Source organism: Perognathus longimembris, chromosome 26, assembly GCF_023159225.1.
Source record: "Perognathus longimembris pacificus isolate PPM17 chromosome 26, ASM2315922v1, whole genome shotgun sequence".
NCBI classification, from domain to species: Eukaryota; Metazoa; Chordata; class Mammalia; order Rodentia; family Heteromyidae; genus Perognathus; species Perognathus longimembris.
In genome coordinates, this window is record NC_063186.1 from 12,543,882 (window position 1) to 12,566,011 (window position 22,130).

A 22,130-nucleotide genomic window follows, 5' to 3' on the forward strand; every position below is an offset into this window, starting at 1 on the left:
AGGAATCGAACCCAGGGCTTCGTGTATACGAGGCAAACACTCCACCACTAGGCCACATTCCCAGCCCCGGGCTTCTAGTTAATTGCAGTCACCTGTTCTCTTACTGTTTTGCCTGTGAGTGTGAAATTCATGTACTTGCCATTAGCTCTTACTTGGCTCCTGGGGTGGGTTTCAGATGCCTTTTTAAGTGAATTTAAAGAGACTCAACAGACAAAACAGAAGAAACAGACAGCACTATTCTTTTAGAAAGCAAGGAAGACTATGCGACCAGGAACAATATACATTGGTTAGAAAAGTTGCAAAGAAATGTAAGGAGGGGAAAAGAGAGCGTTAGGGGGGCTGGGAATGTGGCCTAGTGGTAGAGTGCTTGCCTAGCATGTATGAAGCCCTGGGTTCAATTCCTGAGTAACACACTTACAGGAAAAGCTGGAAGTGATGCTGTGGCTCAAAGTGATAGAGTAATATTCTTGGGGGAAAGAAACTTAGGGACAGAGTTCAAGCTCCAGAAAATGGGAGAGCCAGCTGGGTGACTATTTTGGGGGAGCAGAAAGAGTTGTGGAGATAGACTATGGGAAGGTTCCTTGATGGTGGGTGCTGACTGTAGCGTGTCCCTCTATAGATTCATTTTTCTGCAGTTTTCTGTATTTAAGTTAATTTTCCAGGTAAGAAGTTACAGTTGCTTTTTTGGTATGTGTGCACAGATGCCAGGACAGGGCTTGAACTCAGAGCATGGTGTGGGAGAATTAATTTCTCTGACCAAGTGGAAGACTTAGCCTCAGCACAGTTACTTGGATTCCTCATTAGCATACTAATATGCCCTTGGGAACATATTCCCAGTAAGGAGTTTCTTTTTGTCTGTGGGCCAAAGGGCGCCACTTCTTGTCAGGAGAATCTCCCCTTCCCCTGTACAAAGTCTCCCTGAGGAGACTGGTTTGACCAGCTGCCTTTACTGGTAGATTCTCAATATAGGTAGGACAGCCTCTCCTTAGTAAATACCAAAGTCTCTTTACTGTAATCAGGGCAGTCTCTTCTCAGTAAATAGTAAAGTCTCCTCCCAAGTAATCAGTGTTGTCTCAGTAAATAGGAAAGTTTCCCCCCAAGTAATCAGGGCAGTCTCTTCATAGTAAACAAGGAAGTCTCTTCTAGATGAATGGAGTCCTGGTCCAAGTCCTGAGCAAACAATAGCTAGGTAGGAAATAGCTCATCCTAGATAAGTAAACTCTATTTGAAGCAGCAAACTTTTGTGGTAGATAAACTTCTGTAGTAGCTTCCTTCCTTCCAGTAATGGCATTCCTCAATTTTTATAATCATAATGGATTACATGCTGTGTTAACCTTTATCCTTGAAATTGTAAGTTGATTTCTAACATTATATAAACCCTGGCCCTCCTGAAATAAAGTATGCATTGGTTCACTCACCATGCAACCCCCATGTCCTGACTACAGCTGCAATTACCCAGGCCCAACAGCATAGATGCTGTCCCTCTGATTTTTTTCTGCACTCAAGGCTTGGTGCTCTGCCACTTGAGTAATGCCTCACTTCTGGAATTTTGCTAGTTAATTGGACCTAAGAATCTTTCAGGAGCTTGGCGCTGGTGCCTCTTGCCTATAATCCTAGCTACTCAGGAGAATGAAACCTGAGGATCATGGTTCAGAGCCAGTGAACCACTGAAAAGCCAGAAGTAGAGGTGTGGCTCAAGTGTTAAAACGCTACTCTTGAACACAAAAGCTCAGGGACATCGCACAGGACCTTAAGTTCAAGTCCAGACCAAAAGAAAAAAATCTCCGGACTTTCTTGTGCAGGGTGGCTTGAGACTAGGAGCTTCAGATCTCAGCCTCCTGATTAGCTAAGGGTCGTAGTTGTGAGACACTGGCACCTGGTTAGAAGTTTTTTCCCCTCTTTCTTCTAGTCTTGAGGAATTGAATTGAGCCCATAACCTTACTCCTTTCTAGGCAAGCACTCTACTACTGACCTACATCTGAAGCCCAAGATCTTATCAAAAGAAAATTGAATTATTTATGACTTGCCATTTCATTAGTCTTGTTTATTATATCATTACATATGGGCATTATTAGCCATAATTATGTTCATTATTATCTGTAATTATGAATGGGATTTATAAGTGTCTTATTTGCATATTGAGCTATTTACACATTTATTTGCATATTTGCATATGTATCCACACATCATTCATCCAGTTGTATCTATCAGCGTCATTTCTATTTTCTTTTTAGGAGCTAAAGATGATTTCTTACTCTCTGTGAGGAGTTAACCCAGCAATGGAAAACTTCATTTTCTATGAGGAGATTGGCAGGGGAAATAAGACAATTGTCTATAAAGGGCGGCATAAGGGCGGCATAAGGGAACAATCTACATTGTGGCCATCTTTTGTATGGAAAAGTGCAAAAGACCAGAAATTACCAACTGGGTAAGTCTGCTGTGTTTCCATCTGCCTTGGGAGAGGCAGAGCTCCAATCAGAAGAGCGACTAGCAAAATACTGAGTATGCTAGTGGGCACTTGTAATCGCAGCAGCAGGGAGGTGACAGGATGTCAAGTTCAACAATATCTAGTTAGACCCCATCTCAGTAAACCAAAGGCTAGGAATGTAGCTCAGTGGTAGAGCCCTTGGGCCATCATGCACAAGACCCTGGGTTTGGTACCCACAAACACTAACAAAACAAAATGAGAGACAGAGAGAGAGAGAGAGAGAGAGAGAGAGAGAGAGAGAGAGAGAGAGAGAGACAAGTTAATAAATGAGGCCATTGGGTCGGGCACTGTGGCTTACCTGTATAATCCTAGCTACTCAAGTGGCTGAGATCTGAGGATCACGGTTCAAAGCCAGCCAGGGCAAGAAAGCCTTGGAGATTTTTTTATTGTGGTTGGTCATGGGTCTTGAAATCAGGGTTTTGTGCTTTTCTTTCACTTTTTCACTCAAGACTGATGCTCATCACTTGAGCACCACCTTCACTTCCAGATTTGTGCTGGTTAATGGGAGAGGAGATTCTCTTTGCATTTGTGTACTCAGGCTTCAAAATGGGATCATCCGAGCTCAGCCTCCCTAGTAGCCATAACTAACAGGCGTGATGTTTGTAAAGATCATGCATTGTTAGCCTGTTTCCCTATGGCCAGCGTTCCCCACCCTGCTTTCTAATGTCTGGAAATAAATTACATCATTGAAAAATTCTCCTGATTACACAGTCAAGTAGGCTTTATGATCAAGAGTTCAAGAACTTTATTTCTGGGGCTGGGAATATATCCTAGTGGTAGAGTGCTTGCCTCGTATACAGGAAGCCCTGGGTTCGATTCCTCAGCACCACATATATAGAAAAAGCCGGAAGTGGCGCTGTGGCTCAAGTGGCAGAGTGCTAGCTAGCCTTGAGTGAAAAAGAAGCCAGGGACAGTGCTCAGGCCCTGAGTTCAAGCCCCAGGACTGGCAAAAAAAACAACAAAAAAGAACAAAAAAACAAGCAAAAACAAAAAACAAAAAAACCCCACTTTATTTCTTTTCTCTTCCCGGTAGGTCCATCTCACATATGAAATTAAGCACAAGAATATTGTGATTTTTTTATGAATGGTACAAGACCAGCAATCACCTGTGGCTCGTGGTAGAGCTCTGTACAGGTGAGAGTGGGCGCCAGGTTTTGCGAAAATTGCTGAGAATGTATTCATATCACAGTCTAGTGTATTCCTTGATCAGATCAGTGACTCTTGTGGTGTTCTTCATGTGTAAACAGATTAGGAAGAATGGGAGCCCAGCACAGGCCTGTAATCCCAGCTACTCAGGAGGCTAAGAGCTGAAGATCCTGGTTCGAAGCCTGCCTGGGCAGATAAATCTGAGAGACTCTTCCATTAACTTACCAGAAGCTGGAAAGGGAAATGTGATGCAAGTGGTAGAGCTTCAGCCTTGAGAGAAAAAGCTAAGGGATTGCTCCCAAGTCCTAAGTTCAAGTCCCAGTACTGGCACCTGCACAGTCAGAAATCCATCTCATCTTTGATTAAGATCTGCACTGTTTTTGTAAGGAAACAATCATAATGGCAGCTAATACTTAAATATTCATTGAAACTGTGATTAATCAAAGGACTATTGAGCCAGATTCCAGTGCTCACACTTCTAATACCAGCATCTCAGGAGTCTGAGATCTACGGATCGTGGTTTAAAGCCAGCCTGGGCAGAAAAGTCCATGAGAGTCTTGATCACCAATAAAATACTCAGAAAAAGCCAAAAGTGGTGGTGTGGCTCACGTGGTAATGTGCTAGCCTTGAGCACAAAGAGGCCCAGGAATAGAGCCCAGGCCCTGGGTTCAAGCCCCAGTCCTGGCAAAAATAAAAAGGTCTGTTGATTCTAAGAACTTTAATATTAGTGAGTGAATGAGGGAAAGATTCAAACCCCACGTGCCAGAATCAGAGTACACTTATCAATAATTTCCGTCTCACATCTTCAGTGTCTACCAAGAAAGAGGATGGTTCCTACTTTCAAGTTCTTATTTTAAACAAGTCCTTTCAAATTGGATTCAGGTTGGCTCACACCTGTAAATCCTAGCTACTCAGGAGGACATTTGAGGATCACAGTTCAGACCTAACCTAGGGTAGAAAAGTCCAGTCAGTGAGACCTGCCGTGAACCAGCCAAGAGCCAGAAGCATATCTCAATGGGTAGAGCACCAACCTTGAGCAGAACAGCTAAGCAAAGGTGTGAGGTCCTAAGCCAAATCTCAGTGCTGGGACATATTGCCCCCTGCCAAAAAATTAAAAATAAAAGGCAGAGCATCATCCACCCTAAAATTTTTTTCACCAATCTTGGGACTTGAACTCAGGGCCTGGGCACTGTCCTTGTGCTGCTTTTGCTCAAGGCTAGCATTCTACCACTTGAGCCACAGCAACAATTCTGGCTTTTTCTGTGTATGTGGTACTGAGCAATTGAACCCTGGGCTTCATACATGCTAGGCAAGCACTCTACCACTAAGCCACATTCCCAGCCCATACCCTTCATGTTTATAGTTTACTATTATTATTGTGGAAATGAGAATTGCACTTGAGAAAAGCTTGAAGACATTTGAGCTAGTAAATGTCACCACCTAGTGGCCAATTCATGTCACAGTAGTTTCTTTACACAGTTTGCTGGGAATCCAGTGGAGAAGATGGGTGTGTCAGTTGCCTCCTTGGCTTTTAGCTTGAAAGTTTTTATATTTTAGCAGTAATAGAGCGGGGGGGAGGGGAGCAGGAACAAATGGGACTAGACACCAGTAGCTCATATCCATGATCCTAGCTACTCAGGAGGTAGAGTTCTGAGGATCATGGTTCAAAACCAACCCAGGCAGGAAAGTCTTTAAGACTCTTCTCTCCAATAAACTTCCCCCCCCAGCAAAAAAAGAAAGAAAATGAAAAAAGAAAGAAAAAGCTGGAAGCCGGGCGCTGTGGTTCAAGTGGCAGAGGACCAGCCTTGAGGAAAATAGGAAGCACAGGGGCAGCACCCAGGTCCTGATTTCAAACCCTAGAACCAGCAATAATCAAAGCAATAAGTTTACATACTTCTATATATACACTGAATAATAATCAAGCACCATCAAATGTTGAGATAGTTTAACTTCTCAGGAGGCTTGAGACCTGAGAATTGAGGTTCAAAGCTAGTCCAGGCAGATAAGTCAGAGAGGCTCTCTCCCCTGATCACCCACCCCGCCAGTCCTGGGGCTTGAATGCAGGGCCTGAGCACTGCCCCTTAATTAGTTAATTTATTTTTTTCTGCCCAGGCTGCCTTTGAACTGTGATCTTCAGATCTCAGCTTCCTTGAGTAATTGGGATTACAGGTGTGAGCCGTGGTACCCAGCTTCACTCTTTCGTTAATATGGTAATGGGTTATGGAGATGTCTTTTACTTAACTCCTTGCAGGTGGCTCCTGAGAGACAGTTATTGCTCAGGATGGAAACCTTCTGGAAGATGTAGTCTGAGTGTTTGGTGCTGACATGATTGCTGGATTACACCATCTCCACACCCTGGGCTTTGTGTTTTGTGACATTTCTCCAGGTAAGGTAAGCCACTAATTTTCATTTCCTAACTGCTTACCTCTCAGTTTACAGATTTTTTTCCCCTTCCCTGTTCTGGAGTGAACACAGGGTCTGGGCTCTGTCCCTGAGCTTTTGTGCTCAATGCTGGTGCTCTACCACTTGAGCTACAGTGCCACTTTGAGCTAGTTCTTTGGAAAGAATAGTCTCATGGACTTTTCTGTCCAGGTTGGCTTTGAACCGTGATCCTCTATATCTCAGCCTCCTGAGTAGCTAGGATGATAGGCATGAGCCACCAGTGCCTGAGTCTTTATTATTTTTACTTTTTGTGTGTGTTCAACTTTGTGATTTGCGTCTATAACTAGAGAGAGCGTTTCAGTATTATGTGTGATTACCTTGGCTTCCTCCTGTTTAGTAGCAGAACCATCATGGCATGTTCTGAGCTCCAAGATTCCAGGGAATTTTAGAAGAGCCCTCAGTTGACAAGCAACAGGTCCAAGGAGTGGCCAGCAAATGTGCCGCTCTTTCAGTCTACGTTGGCTTTTAAAAAATCATTTAAAATTTGTATTTTTTTCAGTTGTAGACTTGAACTCAGGGCCTGGGTGCTGTATTGAGCTCTTTTGCTGAAGGCTAGCCTTCAACCACTTGAGTCACAGCACCACTTCTGCTTTTCTGGTGGTTCATTGGACATAAGAATCTCAGAGACTTTCCTGCCCAGGCTGGCTTTGAACTATTATCTATAGATCTCAGCCTCCTGAGAAGCTAGGATGGCAGGCATGAGCCACTGGTGCCTGGCTTTCAATCTTTATTTTAAAATCTTTATATTCTGCTCATGAAAATTGTTATTTTCCTTGTAAAGAAAATCCCACTGAATTGTGCCCTAAGCGTATCAGTGGGGGCCAATTATATGAATCCATGTTTCTACTCAGCTATGTCAAATGGAAAATCTGTAAGGGAGTCTATGATGGATGAAAGTCTCATCTTTGTTTCTTTGACAGTGCAGTATTTTGAACTGGAGGCCTGCATGTGCTAGGCAGGTGCTCTATCACTTGATCTAAGTCCCCAGTCCTTTGTCTTTGATGTTTATTTTTTCCTCTTGGCAGTAATTGGATTTGAACTCAAGTCCCGGTGCTTGCTCACCTGAGCCACACCTGTAGCCCTGTTGACTCTGATTTTAAGATTAGGGTGTGTCACCTTTTGCTTCAACGTGGACTGGGATCCTCCTGATGGTTTCTTCCTGGCATAACAGGCTTAGACTCCCGTACTTCGCTTCTTCTGTTACCATGGAGTCTTGTAGAAATCTCTTCCTGGGTTGTCCTAGATTGTAATCCTTCTGTTTACATTCCTGTGTGCCTGAGATGATAAGCACCTGCCACAACACTCAGCTTTTCTTGGTTGAGATGGGATCCTGACAACCTTCTTTATCCCCAGCTGGCCTTGAACCAAAAGTCCTTTCAGCCTCTTAGGACAGCTAAGATTAGAGGAGTGAGCCACTGTGCCCAGCTTGGATGTATTTCTGAGATGTGGAAAACTGAAAATTGTAGTATAGAAGCCCATGGAATCATGAATGTTTTCCCTTATTCCTTATTCTCACCAAGTGCAAATATGAAAGTTCCCTTTCAAGTGTTTTCTGAAGTAAAGCTGTACATATTTTTCATCTCTTATGAAGTACTTGATCTATTTTATTATGTTCACCCTCCCTATGCAAACCTACTTGTAAAAAATAATAAAACTAGTATTTTAAGGTTTCTAGTTAAAATACACATAGAAAACAACCTGAAATTTGTAAATAAAAGATACAATAAAGGGCTGGGAATATGGCCTAGTGGCAAGAGTGCTTGCTTGTATACATGAAGCCCTGGGTTCGATTCCCCAGCACCACATACATAGAAAATGGCCAGAAATGGCTCTGTGGCTCAAGTGGCAGAGTGCTAGCCTTGAGCAAAAGAGAAGCCAGGTACAGTGCTCAGGCGCTGAGTCCAAGGCCCAGGACTGGCAAAAAAAAAAAATGAAGCAGTTGTCTAAGAAAGTATGTGAGAAGAGAGAGATGGAAAAGAATGATAGAGAGAAAGAAGGCCATGTAAAAGGAAGGAAAGCCCCAGCTGAGCATACTGACATGTACACATATAGGGAAAGTAAGAGGTAAATGCCCAAGCTTCAGAAACAAATTGACAAAGAAAGGAAAGCCAAATGCTAGGGCAACAGATGAGTTTCTGGACCCACCAAGATCTAACAAAATGTAAACCGTGGCAAAAAAAAAAAAAAAAAAAAAAAGAGGAAGAAAGAAACCGAGAGAAACCCAGTAGTTCTGAGATGACATTAGGAACTAAGCACAAACTCACAGAGGAAAGGCCAGAAAAGAAGATGGAACAAGAAAGAATACGAAAGGCTTTGAGCAAGTTTGCAAGTAGAACTATAAGACCATTCTAATGGCAGCCACAGACAGATAGTTGCCAGGCAGATAGCACAGATTAATGTAAAGTCTTACCCTGAGAAAGATGATTAATACCTAACAATAAGACACCCATGTGTGCTATCACAGGATACTGCCACACCTGCAACTTGCTTTGTAAAAACTACAAAGGAGCATATTAGCAGGTGTTAACGGTGCTTAGGAAGTCACTCATGTTTCTATGTAGGTTTAAATCGAAAGTCAGTCCTTTCATCTTGAAGAGTGATGTATATATCTCCCTATAACTATGATATCCATGGTGGTAAGGAAAAACAGTATGAATGTGCCAAACCGACAAGTACATGGGGACATTGGCTCGGCAAGAGAAAATAACTTTTCTAATGCTAAAAAAAAAAAAAGATACAATAAATTAGCCAGTGAGTAACCTTAAACTGACCCCAAAATCTCAGTGTTATGTAAACAGAAATGAGCTAAAAGTATTTTTTATTTTGATGATAATCTAGATGCTTATTATGCCCTAATATTTTTTGAATGCAATAATAATTATTATTTGTGTTGGTCCTGGTACTTGAGCTCAGGGCCTAGGCACTGTCGCTAAGATTTTTTTGCACAAGACTGGTACTGGGCTTAGGCTACAACTTTGGAAAACTGAATACCACTAAAACAACTCTTGTATATTTTCAAGTTCTTGTCTGACCCCAAGAACCAGCAGTGGGGCTGTAAATCCTGAAAACCTTGCTCTGAACTCCCCTCAGAAGAGCCCTCCTTTAAACAAGGTGAATGAGCACTCAGTACTTTTCTAAGAAATAGGCAGCTGGGCACTGTGGCTCACACCTGTAGTCCCAGCTACTCAGAAGACTTGACACCTCAGGATTAGGATTTGAGCTGAGGCAGGAAACCCCATGAGATTCTTTTTTTTTTTTTTTTGGCCAGTCCTGGGGCTTGGACTCAGGGCCTGAGCACTGTCCCTGGCTTCTTCTTGCTCAAGGCTAGCGCTCTACCACTTAAGCCACAGCGCCACTTCTGGCTTGTTTTGTGTGGTTTATGGGAGATAAAGAGTCTCACAGACTTTTCCTGCCCTGGCTGGCCTCAAGGTACACTCTAGATTTCAGTCTCCTGGTTGGCTAGGATGACAGGTGTGAGCACTGGTGGCTTAGATTGTGGTTGTGATGATAAAGAGTAGAGGAATCATGGGCTTTGATTTTGCCCCTCTTTAAACCATTTTCCTCTGCTTCCTTCCTGTTCAAGCCAAGAAGTTGCTGTGTATGAAAGAGCAGGACTGGAATGAGTTTGTTCATCAAGGCTGCTTGTAGATAGACTCCACCTAGAAGACCATGGTGGCCTCCCACGTCAAGCTCAACCTCCTGTGCTGTTTTTGTGTGATGGTGAATCAACAGGACATGGTCACATGCCTCCTCCACTCCCCCTTGGTAGGTCCTCGGCAGAACATTCTAGTGCCTTTTTTTGGTGGCAGTACTAGGGCTTGACCTCAGAGTCTCATGTCCTCCCTTGGCTTTCTTGATCCTGGACTACTACCGCTTGAGCCTCATTTATGCTTCCAGCATTTTTGAGGCTTAATGTCGGACGAGAGTCCCACATTGGATATATCTCCTTGAGCTGGCTTCGAACCAGGATCTTCTGATCTCAGCTTCTGGAGTAGCTGGGATTAAAGGTGTGAGCCACTGGGTTCTGCATTGATTTTTCTCCACATCCTGCATGTGCTTTTTGCCTATTTGTAAATCCTTAGCTCCTTCCTGTGGGCAACCATTTTCCTCTTGGATTGAGTTATTCACTTAGCTGTTCCTTTTGAGCTGGTGGTTCGTGGACTGAATATACAATGTTTAATTTTTATTCTAGTTCTACCTGCTCATCCAGCATTTAAGGATGGCTCCAAACTGGGATGTGTATGTACATGTAAACTGTGGCTTACCATTTTAGGAAGTTACTGCAGCCTGTGTGATGCCACAAGTACAGTCCTAAATGAGCACATACTGTGGAGCAATGATAACTCTGACTTGGGCCATTTTTGGAGACTTTTTGACTTCAAAAATTAAGAGAGTCATTATCCTGAATGTTCTAAATACAAGTCTGAGATTATGGGGAGTTGTAGAAACTTGAAGAATGCTTGTGCATTTGATGTGAAAAAGATCAGTCAGTCTATGTGCCAAAAGTGGGATTTGAACTCAGGACCTCTTGTCCACTCAAGTCTGGTACTGAACCATGTGAGCTACACCTCTACTTCTGGCTTTTTGCTGGTAATTTGGAGATGAGTCTCTCAGATTTGTCTTCCTGGGGCTGGCTTCTAACCTTGGTCCTCAGATCTCAGCCTCTTGAGGATGACAGACTCAGGAGGTTGAGATCTGAGCATCACAGATCATAGCAAGCCTGTGCAGGTCTCCAATTCACCCCCAAAAGCTAGAAATGCAGCTATGGCTTAAGCAATCAAATGTTTAGCAAATAAAGTTCAAGGACAGCACCATACCCTGAATTCTAATTTCAGAACTGGCACACACACACACAAAGATGAATATATAAATTAGCTCTCAATGCTGACTTTAAATTACTATTTCATATTTACTGGTATATAATTCCATATCTGTTATCCAGCTATGGGCATGTCTACATTTGTACATGTTTATATACATTTTTTATTCCAAAAATGTTACTTGTCAGATTTTAACGGTATTCAGCTGGGCAGGTTGCCTAAATTATTCAAGTACTTTTTTTTAGAAAAGACAGTTTCACATGCTTTTAATCCTAGCTACTTGGGAGGCTGAGATCTGAGGATCATAGTTCAAAGTCAGCCAAGGCTGAAAAGTGCCAGAGACACTAAGTAGTCCAAAAGCCAAAAGTGGCAGTGTAGGGATGGGGATATGGCCTAGTGGCAAGAGTGCTTGCCTCCTATACATGAAGCCTAGGTGCAATTCCACAGCACCACATATACAGCAAACAGCCAGAAGTGGCGCTGAGGCTCAAGAGGCAGAGTGCTAGCCTTGAGCAAAAAGAAACCAGGGACAGTACTCAGGCCCTGAGTCCAAGCCACAGGACTGGCAAAAAAAAAAGGTGACAGTGTGAGTCAAGGGATAAAGCAATAGCGTTGAGCAAAAGAAAATCAGGGACAATACCCAGGCCCAGAGTTCAAACCTCAGGATTAGCAATACCTAAAACAAAACAATACAGAGTCTCCCTCCTTGATTCTCTCTCTCTCTCTCTCTCTCTCCTCTTCCCTTCCCTCTTTCTGTTTTCTTTTACATGTCTCCCCACAGACCCACATGAGAATAAACTCAGGAATGCTCACATCTCCAGGCAAGGTTCCCAAGCACCTCTCTTCATGTCACTACCCATGTATTGAGAAATGTGGAAAACAGGAAGGAAATCAATTCCAGGAACTTCCTCCAGCCAGTAGGACAATAGGTGTTCACCAGGTGACCATCCAAGCCAAATCCATGCCCACCTTCTATATTCAGAGACTTACATTGCTGGCATTCACTGTGAAACCATCTTCTTTCCACATTCCCTTCAACTAGAACTCTGTTCTTCCTTCCACATCTCAGCAAGTAGCTCCATAGTTCACCAGGAAATTTAAAAAAATCTTTGCTTCTTTTTCTCCCAAGCCCTACTCACCTCATCTATTTACTGTATTTAATTAGTGAGACTAAGTTTTGAGTATCATGCAAACACACCCAAACCATTCCTGGGAATTAGGGAGAATGAAACCGTGTCATTTGCAGTAAGGAGGGCAGCAGTAGAGTACAGTATGTGAAGGGACATTCACCACACAAAATGACAAACAGCCATTCTCTCATATGTGGAACCTGAAATACTGGCTTTGGTATTAAAGGTATGGGAAAAGTGGGTGTCCACAAAGATATGTGATATTTGGTCCATAGGAGGCTCTATGCATGTACGAAAATATCCCAGTCATTTCTGTTCAGTTGTACAATAAGCCTACTGTTGGAGAATTAAAGTCTCCGACCAGTGGAAAAACTTAGCCTGAGCTGGTTACTCTGATGCCTTATTAGCACACTAATAGGCCCTTGGGAACACATTCCCAGTAAGGAGTTCCTTTGTGTTTGTGGGCGAAAGGAAGCCACCTTTTGTTGTGAGAATCTCCCTTCCCCTCCCTTCCATTCCTCAGGGAGACTTGCTTGACCAGCTGCCTTTAGTGTTAGATTCTCACTGTAGATAGGGAAGTCTCCTCACAAGTCTCTTCACAAGTCTTTGGAGAAGTCAAGATCAAAGTTGTCTAGCCTTGAGGAGATAGTAGCTAGGAGATAATTATAGTTCTACCTCGATTGGATATAGTTCCTTGTTTTGATATCAACAATCTTTGTAGTCACTGCCTCCTGTAATAGGAAAAGCATTTGTATCAAGTTCCTGCCCTCACAGTAGTAACTTCCTCCACTTTTGTATTTGAGACAAATGTCATGCTGTATTGATCTTTTACCCTGTAGTTGTAAAATTGATTTCTAACCCTATATAAACCCTGGACCTCTTGGAATAAAGTATGCACTGGTTCACTTGCCTTACATCCCCCGTGTCCTGACTTCGACTGCAGTTACCCAGGTCAACAGCCTACAATGAAACAAAGGTGAAAACAGAGAAGCTTCTGGAAATTACAGTCCCAGTGTGGCTCAGTGTTGGATTGGTTTTGAAAGGCTTTAATGAAATCTAAAACACGAATCTACTTGGATTTCTGGCTTCTCCTCACTTCTCCAGCTAGGTTGTGCTGTGTGTTTCTTTTTTTGTCTTGAGAGCTGGTGACTGAATCCATGACACTGTGGGCCAGAGAGCTTCTCCAGCACTGAGACCCTTCAAGAACCATAAGCGCCAAGGATGCTGAGCACCGAGCAAGTCCTGTCACATGGGGATGACAGTGGCCACCTGGGTGGAGGAAGATAGTGAGAGCAGCTTCATTTTCAAGAAGCCAAAGTAGAGGCAACACCAAAGTCCTACAATGGGCACAATGACAAACATACTGTCATGGGTCCTTGAAGAAAATTGTCTGGATATAAGAAAATGGGATAAGGGAACACAGCCAGATGAGGGGAAGGGAGCTTAGAATAACAGAGAAAATATATAACAAAGTGCATTATCTGAATATATATGAATGATTCCAGAATGAGGTCACTTTCTGAAAAAGCTAATGAAAAAATTAGCTGGGTGACAATATCTTATCTACATAATCTTAGCTACACAAATGTAAGATTTTAAGGATCATGGTTTGAAGTTCAGGACACTCTGATCTCCACTAAAGTACCAAAAAGATGGAAGTAGTTTTTTTTTTTTTTTTTTTTTTTGGCCAGTCCTGGGCCTTGGACTCAGGGCCTGAGCACTGTCCCTGGCTTCTTCCCGCTCAAGGCTAGCACTTTGCCACTTGAGCCACAGCGCCACTTCTGGCCGTTTTCTGTATATGTGGTGCTGGGGAATCGAACCTAGGGCCTCGTGTATCCGAGGCAGGCACTCTTGCCACTAGGCTATATCCCCAGCCCATGGAAGTAGTTTTTGCTCAGGTGGTGAGATTGCTTGCTTTGAGCAAAGAAGGTCATGAAAATCATCCTGGCCATGAGTTCAAATTAAAGGATTTGTAAACAATAGAGAAAGCAAGCAAGGAAAGAAGAAAAATACAACCCACCCCCGCACCCCTACATACAGAGAGACGTAAACAGAGAGAGAGAAAATTAAGAAAATACGAAGACAGGCACGAAGGAAGAAAGAAAGGAAGGAAAAAAGAAAGGAAGGAAGAAAATGTACTAAAGTTTATTACTAAAGTGATTTAAAGCGATTTAAATGCCTGCAATAATAAGGATTAATATGCACTGATGAAAATGAAAGGAAAAAGTAAAAATGAGTTCTCTTGGATGGCTCAGGTTATGCAACAGTTTCCGGAGACAGGACCACAGAGGTGGGGATCAGATGAGCACAAGCTAGGCCTGGGGTGGTGGGAGGCTTGGGGAGGCAGTAGGTGTGGCTACGGGGGGCATGTACCCCAGGTGTCTGCAGTACAGTCACCATGGGGGCTGCTGTGTCTGTATGAATGTTCCACTGTTTTGCCTTGGCTTGGTTTACCACAAGCTGATTCCAAATGAAAGCCTCGCACAAATGCATATTGTGGAGACATGTTGTGGTCTGCATGAAGAGGAAGCCCTGTGAAGATGCTCATGACTGGGGAGATGCTCTCTGAATGAGGAAATCTCTGGAGATCCCCTTAGTTCTCCTGAGAGGACTGTACTAAAAGCAGAGCCTCTTCCCTGGTCACTGTGCCCATCATCCTGCCTCAGCGTAAGCTCTCTCCACAGTGCTCCAGGTCACTGAGCTATGACCCAGTCCAGGGCCTTGACCCCAGGACCAGTTTCACAATGCCATGAGTTAGGACTTTCAGCCCTCCTGATTATGAAGTAAACATATTTTCTTTATAAATATCCAGGCCCCTGCATTTGAATAGCATAGAAATTGTAGCAAATAGACTGGCTTATGATGCATTGTAGCACAGTCTAAGGCTGTTAAAGTCAAATGGAAAATGTGTGTATGTGAACTCTTTCTCACAAAGGCAAACATATAACCATCTCAAAGAGATTATATTAAATCTGCCAGGAGCCACTCAGGAAAGCAGAGGCTGTGTCATCCTGGCAGTTGGGGCATGAGCCTTAGATCCATGACGTCACAGAGAGAGGAACTCCCAGTGCTCAGACTCCAGGCAGTTGACTGATGTGTCTATTGGAGCTGTAGCCATGTCTGATATCCAGAGCCTCGAAATGGATGAAGACAGGTGTTCACTGTGACCACCATGCCCTCCATGCGTGGCTGCCCTGCACCAGGTAGTATGGGAAACACCTGCTTTGAAGTTCCTCCTAGGGGTGGCCTTGGCCAGGGTTCTGTCTCCTTTCTCCTGACCTTTGTGAACTGCCTCTGACCTTCAGCCCTGTTCATGAAAAGTGACCCCTGTTCACACTGCAGTTGAAGACTGTTGTCTTCACATTGTCAGAGGAGATGAAGTGAGGCTCCATGGGCGAGTGAGGAGGAGGCTCTGCTAGTGCTTGAGCATCAAGAAAAGCTGTCTGCACTTTTCTGTGCTGTCCCCATACCCATCAGAGCCCAGTGCTGCCCACAGGACCACAGTGCAGCCAGCAAACCTAAGTGCTTCCTCTAGGGGCATCATGTTCTGCTCAATGTTCTTTCTCATCTGTTAACTTCCCCAAAACAGAATATTGATATACATAAGATGGGAATAACGATTCTTGTTAAAACAAAAGCAATTTGGAATTGCTTCTTTAAGAATATTCATGGTATGCCATAAAAATGCTTTTCTCAAGTTGACAGATGACATTGGGTCACTTTGCGGTGGCCATCTCCTTAGCCTTGCTCTATCACTTTACCTCCCTTACCAGATTCTTCTCCTTTCCTCTAAAAGGTGCCTCAGTTTCTGGCCTTGTTCTTTCCACATGTCTTAGAGAAGAAAAGATCCAGGATTCTGTTCCTATATGTGACTTCCTCATGTCTTAAAAAGTGATACAGCTTTTCTGTTTGTGTTAAAGAATCAAATAACCAAGCCCCCTGGGTGTGAGTGATACAGTCAGGCTGGGATTGGGAGGGCCATGTGGGGAACTGTGTCCCCATTACACTTGGCACAAAGCTCTACACCATAGTGGAGCCTGACTGTGTGTGGTGTTGTGTGCAGGAGGAGAGCCTTCTTCCTGAGGAAGCTTCACAGACCTGTGTGCCCAGAGGTCAGCAGCAGAGCCTTGCTCATCCACAGCATGGTGCACATGAGAACAGGCTGGAGGAAGAGGAAGCAGCACCTCTTCCTGTTCACTGATGTGATCCTCATGTCTAATACCAAGTACATGTGGTTCACACACTCTCCTGCCCACCACAATATGCCTTTCATTTGTTTCCGCATGATTTTAGATCCCCTGTTGTTGTTGTTTTTCTATGTACACATGCAGCACCTGTGTTGGCTCCTGCAGAGAGCATTGTCATGAGTGAAGAAGAACATGTGGTTGGCTGGTCCATCCCTGTAGTCCCAGCACAGAGGGTCTGAAGCACCTGTAGTCCCAGCACAGAGGGTCTGAGGCAGGATGATCCAGAGTTTGTGTCTCAGCTAGATTACATGCAAAGGCTCTGTCTCCAAAAGCAAATAAAACAAGCAAAATAATTACAGTGATTGGCTTTATCTGAATTAAATATGACAGAATAGAGTGATTAGAGAGTAATGTGCTCATTTCACCTGAGCCAAACTTCCCAATCAGTAAGGAACAAACTAAGAAGCCTAAGGCAATATTCTCACCCCCATAATCCCAGCTACTCAGGAGGCTGAGACCTGAGGAATGTCAAAGACAGATTGTGCAGGAAGTCCATAAAACTTACCTTTAATTCCCCTCCAAAAAGCTGGCAGTAGAGCTCTGAAGCAAAGTAAGAGTGATGGAGTTTAATTCTCTTTGCAGATATAAGAAATCCTTTGGGATAAAGCATATGCTTCCACTGCATATCCTGTCTGTGGTCAAATGTGGGGAGAAAGTAGGAAATCGGAATGGGAATTCCAGAAAGTTCTTTGTCTTGAGCTGGCCCCAGGAGAAATTCAAAGTCACTTTCTGGTTAAGACTAACAGATATCAGGTAGTTGTGAATCCACAAAGCTACATGCAAAATTTCCAGAAAAGATGGAAAGTATGAAGCATTTTTCATCTAGAATTTAATATAAGACAAAAATGTGATATCATTGCTTTCTTGGCTCCTCCCTCAACTTTGACCTTCATAATGACCTTCTATGCACACACTCCACCATGTCCAAATGGGTCAGTATTGCACTGACTGTTCCAGTGATTTTCAGTGGGTTTAGAGAACCTTCTTGGGGGAGGGTGGATACTCATACTGGGGAGGCCAGGTGTTACCTATGTACTGCATCACAGTAATTGAAATTAGTCAGCGAGTCTTAGTGAACCCTGCAAGTATGCTTGACAATTTTATTTTACACTCCCAATAATTCCTTGTGGAAATAGATTTTAATTCCATAAATATAATTAGGTCAGCAAACAGCAAAGGGCTTGAATTGCTCTGAAATGGGTTTTACTGATAAAGTACAGGTTAATTTTCTAGCACACATCTCTAAGCCTGCATGAAGATGGAGAATGGCCCCATACAGGTTGAAACACATGGAAAGTGGTATAATGTGTATCATCCATGGTCTCAAAACCACACCCCTCACTTTCACCTGTGTATACATTGGGTACATGTTGAGCATGCAGTTCATCTTTCCTCTCTTCAGAGACTGCACATGTCCTCAGAAGATTGAGACAAACAAGAAAAGTAGTTCTCACATTGTCTCTATTTGTAAATTCTCTGATGAATTAATCTTGGAAAATATTATCAAAAATGATTGGGAAAGTGGACATGTGTGTGTCTGTCTCTGCAGGTCTTCTCCGTGGCAGATTTCATGGAATGTCCTGGGTTCTTATTGCTCTGTGTGTACTCAGAATGCAAATTAAAGGAAGCTGATGCAACTCAGAAAGAGGAGAGTAGACATTCCCCCAAAACTACTCTTTAAGGAAAACTTAAAATGTGGCTATTAGATCATTTTAAGCTCCATTATTCCTTTTTTTTTTTTTTTTTTTTTTTGGGGGCCAGTCCTGGGCCTTGGACTCAGGGCCTGAGCACTGTCCCTGGCTTCTTCCCGCTCAAGGCTAGCACTCTGCCACTTGAGCCACAGCGCCGCTTCTGGCCGTTTTCTGTATATGTGGTGCTGGGGAATCGAACCTAGGGCCTCGTGTATCCGAGGCAGGCACTCTTGCCACTAGGCTATATCCCCAGCAAGCTCCATTATTCCTAAAGCTATTGCACTGTCCCGCCTCCTTGTTGTGTGGTAGATGGCTGTTATTACGTTTCTGCCACATGGCCTCAGTAAACAGGCATTGTGTGTATATGTATAAGGAGCTTAGGGGAGGTCTAAGGTGGGCTTCACTATCCTGGCGAAACACTTTTCAGGAAAGCACAGCATTGGAAAGGAGAAGAGATGTTATTGATGGAAATAAAAACAAGCAGACATAGAATAAAGCCTGTTGTTTCATAAGATGATAAATATTGGATAGCTAAGTGCCCACTGATTCCACTCATGGTGTTTTCACACACACACTCACACACACACGCACACACAATGTCTGCACACTAAAATTCAAATATTAGTGTTTAAAGTGATCTAGTTTACAATACCCAGGTAATAGTTGTAAAAGCCTAATGCATGACTGAAGAAAATATATGCCAAATTGTGAGGAGTAATATGTACATGTTTTGATTTCCAATCTTTTTAGAGAAGGAGAATATAACAATACAAGGTGATGATGATAAACACAAATATCACAAACATTCAAATAGAATAAATATACTCTTATTCATGGTAATTTTATGTATGTATAAATTACCAGATTTTTAAAAACTGCAAGGTAGAAAATCTTATGTATGATATGTAAACATTGGAGAAAGTAATCATACAGTGAACTAGCAAAAGACATACTGATTGGGAGTAACTTTGCTGTCTTAGCATTCATAATTAAAAACTTGGTGTGGTGTTGATTATTGATCGTAACAATGAAGAGGATGTTTCCTAGGAAATAACACAACACATTACAGTTCTGAAATTTCTATAAGGAAATGAAACAGCAATTTTCCCATGTTTTCATTTTTATTGCCAATTTTTATCCTTGCTTACTGAATTGAAAATATTCCATCCAAGTTCATATGATTTCTTCGTATGATTTAGTGTATATAATGCTATTTTTGTATTTGAACAGCACACCTTGCTCTGTCTGGTGTGATCACTGTGGACCCTGAAGGCAGTGCAGGTGTGAGCTCACCTATGCTGAGGTGGCTTGCAGCACACAGTAGAAAATATGTTTCTCTGCATCAATCCAATTTCTCTTCCATACTAAAGTCTAATTCACATCACAGTAAGATCACTGGTCAGAGCCAAAGTCCATCAAACCCCAGTTATGAGCAGGTTCTAATTCCACCCATACTCACATTTACACTAATGGACCACCAATCTTTTTTTTTTTAATTTACTTTATTGTCAAAGTGAAGTACAGAGGGGTTACAGTTTCATATGTAAGGCAGTGAGCTTCCCCCTCCTTCTTTCCCTCTCCCCTGCCCATGAGTAGTACAGTTGTTTACATCAAATGGTTTTGTAAGTATTGCTTTTGGAATGGTTTGTCTTTTTATCCTTTGTTTCTCAATTTTGGTATTTCCTTTTCCTTCCCTAGTTCTAATACACGTATATACAATATCCACGGTACTAAGATCAGATGCAGTGATAGTGGGTGTGAAACCACTGGAAGGGAATACACTGCATGTTAAAAATAATTACAACAGTGATATAACACTTGTTTCCATAATGTGGAGTTCATTTCATTTAGCATCACCTTATGTGTTCATACAAGTAGAGCTATTGGGCTATTGTGATCTTCTGCTATGACTAGCCTAAACATGTACTAATTATTCCCTATGAGGGAAACCACAGTATCCATGTTTCTAGTCTTTAATCACCTCTTTATTTTTTTAACCCTCTTGGGCTTTATGCCATGAAAGCAAGCCTCTTTTGGTTCATTAATATTATATAGATTTATTATATAAAACTATTTCCCTGGCATAAAAATGTTGGAAATGGGTTGTGCCAGATTAGATGGTGTTTTACTCCAAGAAGAAAGTTGTTTTTCAAGTCTAGGCCAATGACCAATGAGAGCAAGTACCTTACCAGGTCTCATCTCCCTCCTGAGGCTGTGTGAAAAGAAGCTACAACTGTTGGAGCGATGGCATGGTCTTGCTTGGCACTTGCTTACACCTGACATTTTTTCAAGCATGGCAATCCTATCACCTTGATGAATAACCAATTATATCCCTGAAGAACAACTCTCCAAGGGACCTGTGTCAACCATGGATTTTACTTAGGAAGACAATGTCCATAGACTAAAATGGGTTCTCTGTGATGTTTAAAAAAGTAGGGCTGCAACATTGCCAGAAGAGGCTTCCAAAAAAGGACAACACCTGAGTCACATGAAAACACCTTTGAGTCCCCCACAATCAGGTGGGTGATTGGACCTGGCATATGCTTATAACCCATCTTCTGTATTATTGTTCCAAACATGCCTGCTTTATGATTCACAAATTTCCCTGGAAGAAAGTTTGTGAAAACTCAAATTTCATTTGCCCTGAGATCTTTGCATGAAGATTTTGTCTCTTGAAATTTTGAAATTCCATGAAAACTGCAATCCATGTGAAACTCCAGACCTAAAATTACTTAAAGAATTCTTTTTTTAAAAAAGTAAAATCAACAGTCCAGACAGAACTTCATGGCAATGGTGAAGAAAGGTCAAAGATGGTTGGCTAGGAGTTGAGGTGTGGCTCAGTTGATAGAATGCTAGCCAGTGAGTGAAAGTGTCAGGTACTGAATCTGAGTCCCAGTCTCAGATCTAAAAGAGAAAAGAAACATGGTTGGCTGTTTCTTTTAGGTATTAATCTGTAATCTGTACCTCTGGGTCCTCGTCTGACTCTATCTTCCAATACTTTTGCAAATAATCTTTATTTAAAAATACTTGATGTGGTTTATAACTTCCTCTCTGACTCATTATATTTTATATTATTTCTTGAAGCTATCTAAGACCCATTTGCAAACACAAGGCAGGATACAATTAGATGAAAAAGTACAAAAGGAAGGGGCAGGAGTTTGAGGCTCAATTATTGTCATCATACTGGGCAGAACCGGGAAGAAAACCATTATGATATATATTTTTTTCCAGTCGTGGGACTTGAACTCCTCCCTTCCTGCATTGGTCAAGGTTCTCCAGAAAACAAAACCAACAGTCTGTGTATCTGTAGGTACAGAATGATTGTGTGCCCTCCTCACTTTTCCTGGGTTTTGTTCCTGCTGTTGGGTGAATACTTGTTCTAACATTAGGGATTTGGCGAGGTCTTTGTTCAACAGCTTCCTTGTTAAGACTTCAGGTTCTGAGGAACTAAGACGAGGAGGTGGCTGGCTGTTGTTACAACTCTATGACAGTGGCTCCTTGAACAGGGAGAAAGTCAATGCAAGAAACTCGCAGGGGAGGGGGGAGGAAGTTATTATTAAAATTCTCTCGCTCCACATCTCTTGGCTGATGGCAAGCTACAGTTGTGGTCCACTCCTTGCAAACATTTATCCTTTTCATGGGAGGTCAGAGTATTAAGTAAATTGTCACTTAGAACTTATTATTTTTGGTGGCCTAAAATAAATTTAGTATATAAAGTCATCTATCAGATAATTTCTAACCAAATTATATTATTTACAGGTTTTGCTTCTTTGAACTTCTTTTTCAAATTTTATTACCAAACTGATGTACAGAGAGGTTACTGTTTCATATGTTACGCATTGGATACATTTCCTGTACTGTTTGTTACCTTGTCTCTCATACCCCCCTCTCCTCCCTCTTTCCCTTTCCCCCCATGAGGTGTTCAGTTCACTTACACCAAACAGTTTTGCAAGTATTGCTTTTGTAGTTGTTTGTCTTTTTTTTTACCCTGTTCTCTCAAGTTTGGTATTCCCTTTCAATTTCCTACTTCTAATATCAGTATACACGGTTTCCAATATACTCAGATAAGATTACAGAGATAGTGTAGGTACAACCACAGGAAGGTGATACAAGAACATCATCAATAATAGAAGCTACAGATACAGATGGGACATTGAAAGTAGTTA

At 42.4% G+C, this 22,130-nt stretch overlaps 2 long non-coding RNA genes across 2 annotated transcripts in view; both read left to right on the plus strand.

The window, feature by feature from the left end:
- The first annotated feature begins 616 nt into the window (after positions 1-616).
- On the plus strand, positions 617-13,733 carry LOC125342518. Its single transcript, XR_007209238.1, has 3 exons — positions 617-734; positions 4,228-4,232; positions 13,689-13,733. It is a non-coding gene; the product is annotated as an uncharacterized LOC125342518 (long non-coding RNA).
- Positions 13,734-16,899: 3,166 nt separating this feature from the next.
- Positions 16,900-22,130, plus strand: part of LOC125342516 — an 8,976-nt gene continuing 3,745 nt past the window's right edge. The window contains exons 1-2 of the long non-coding RNA XR_007209236.1: positions 16,900-16,910; positions 19,237-19,239. This is a non-coding gene — a long non-coding RNA (uncharacterized LOC125342516). The remainder of the gene's footprint in view (positions 16,911-19,236; positions 19,240-22,130) is intronic.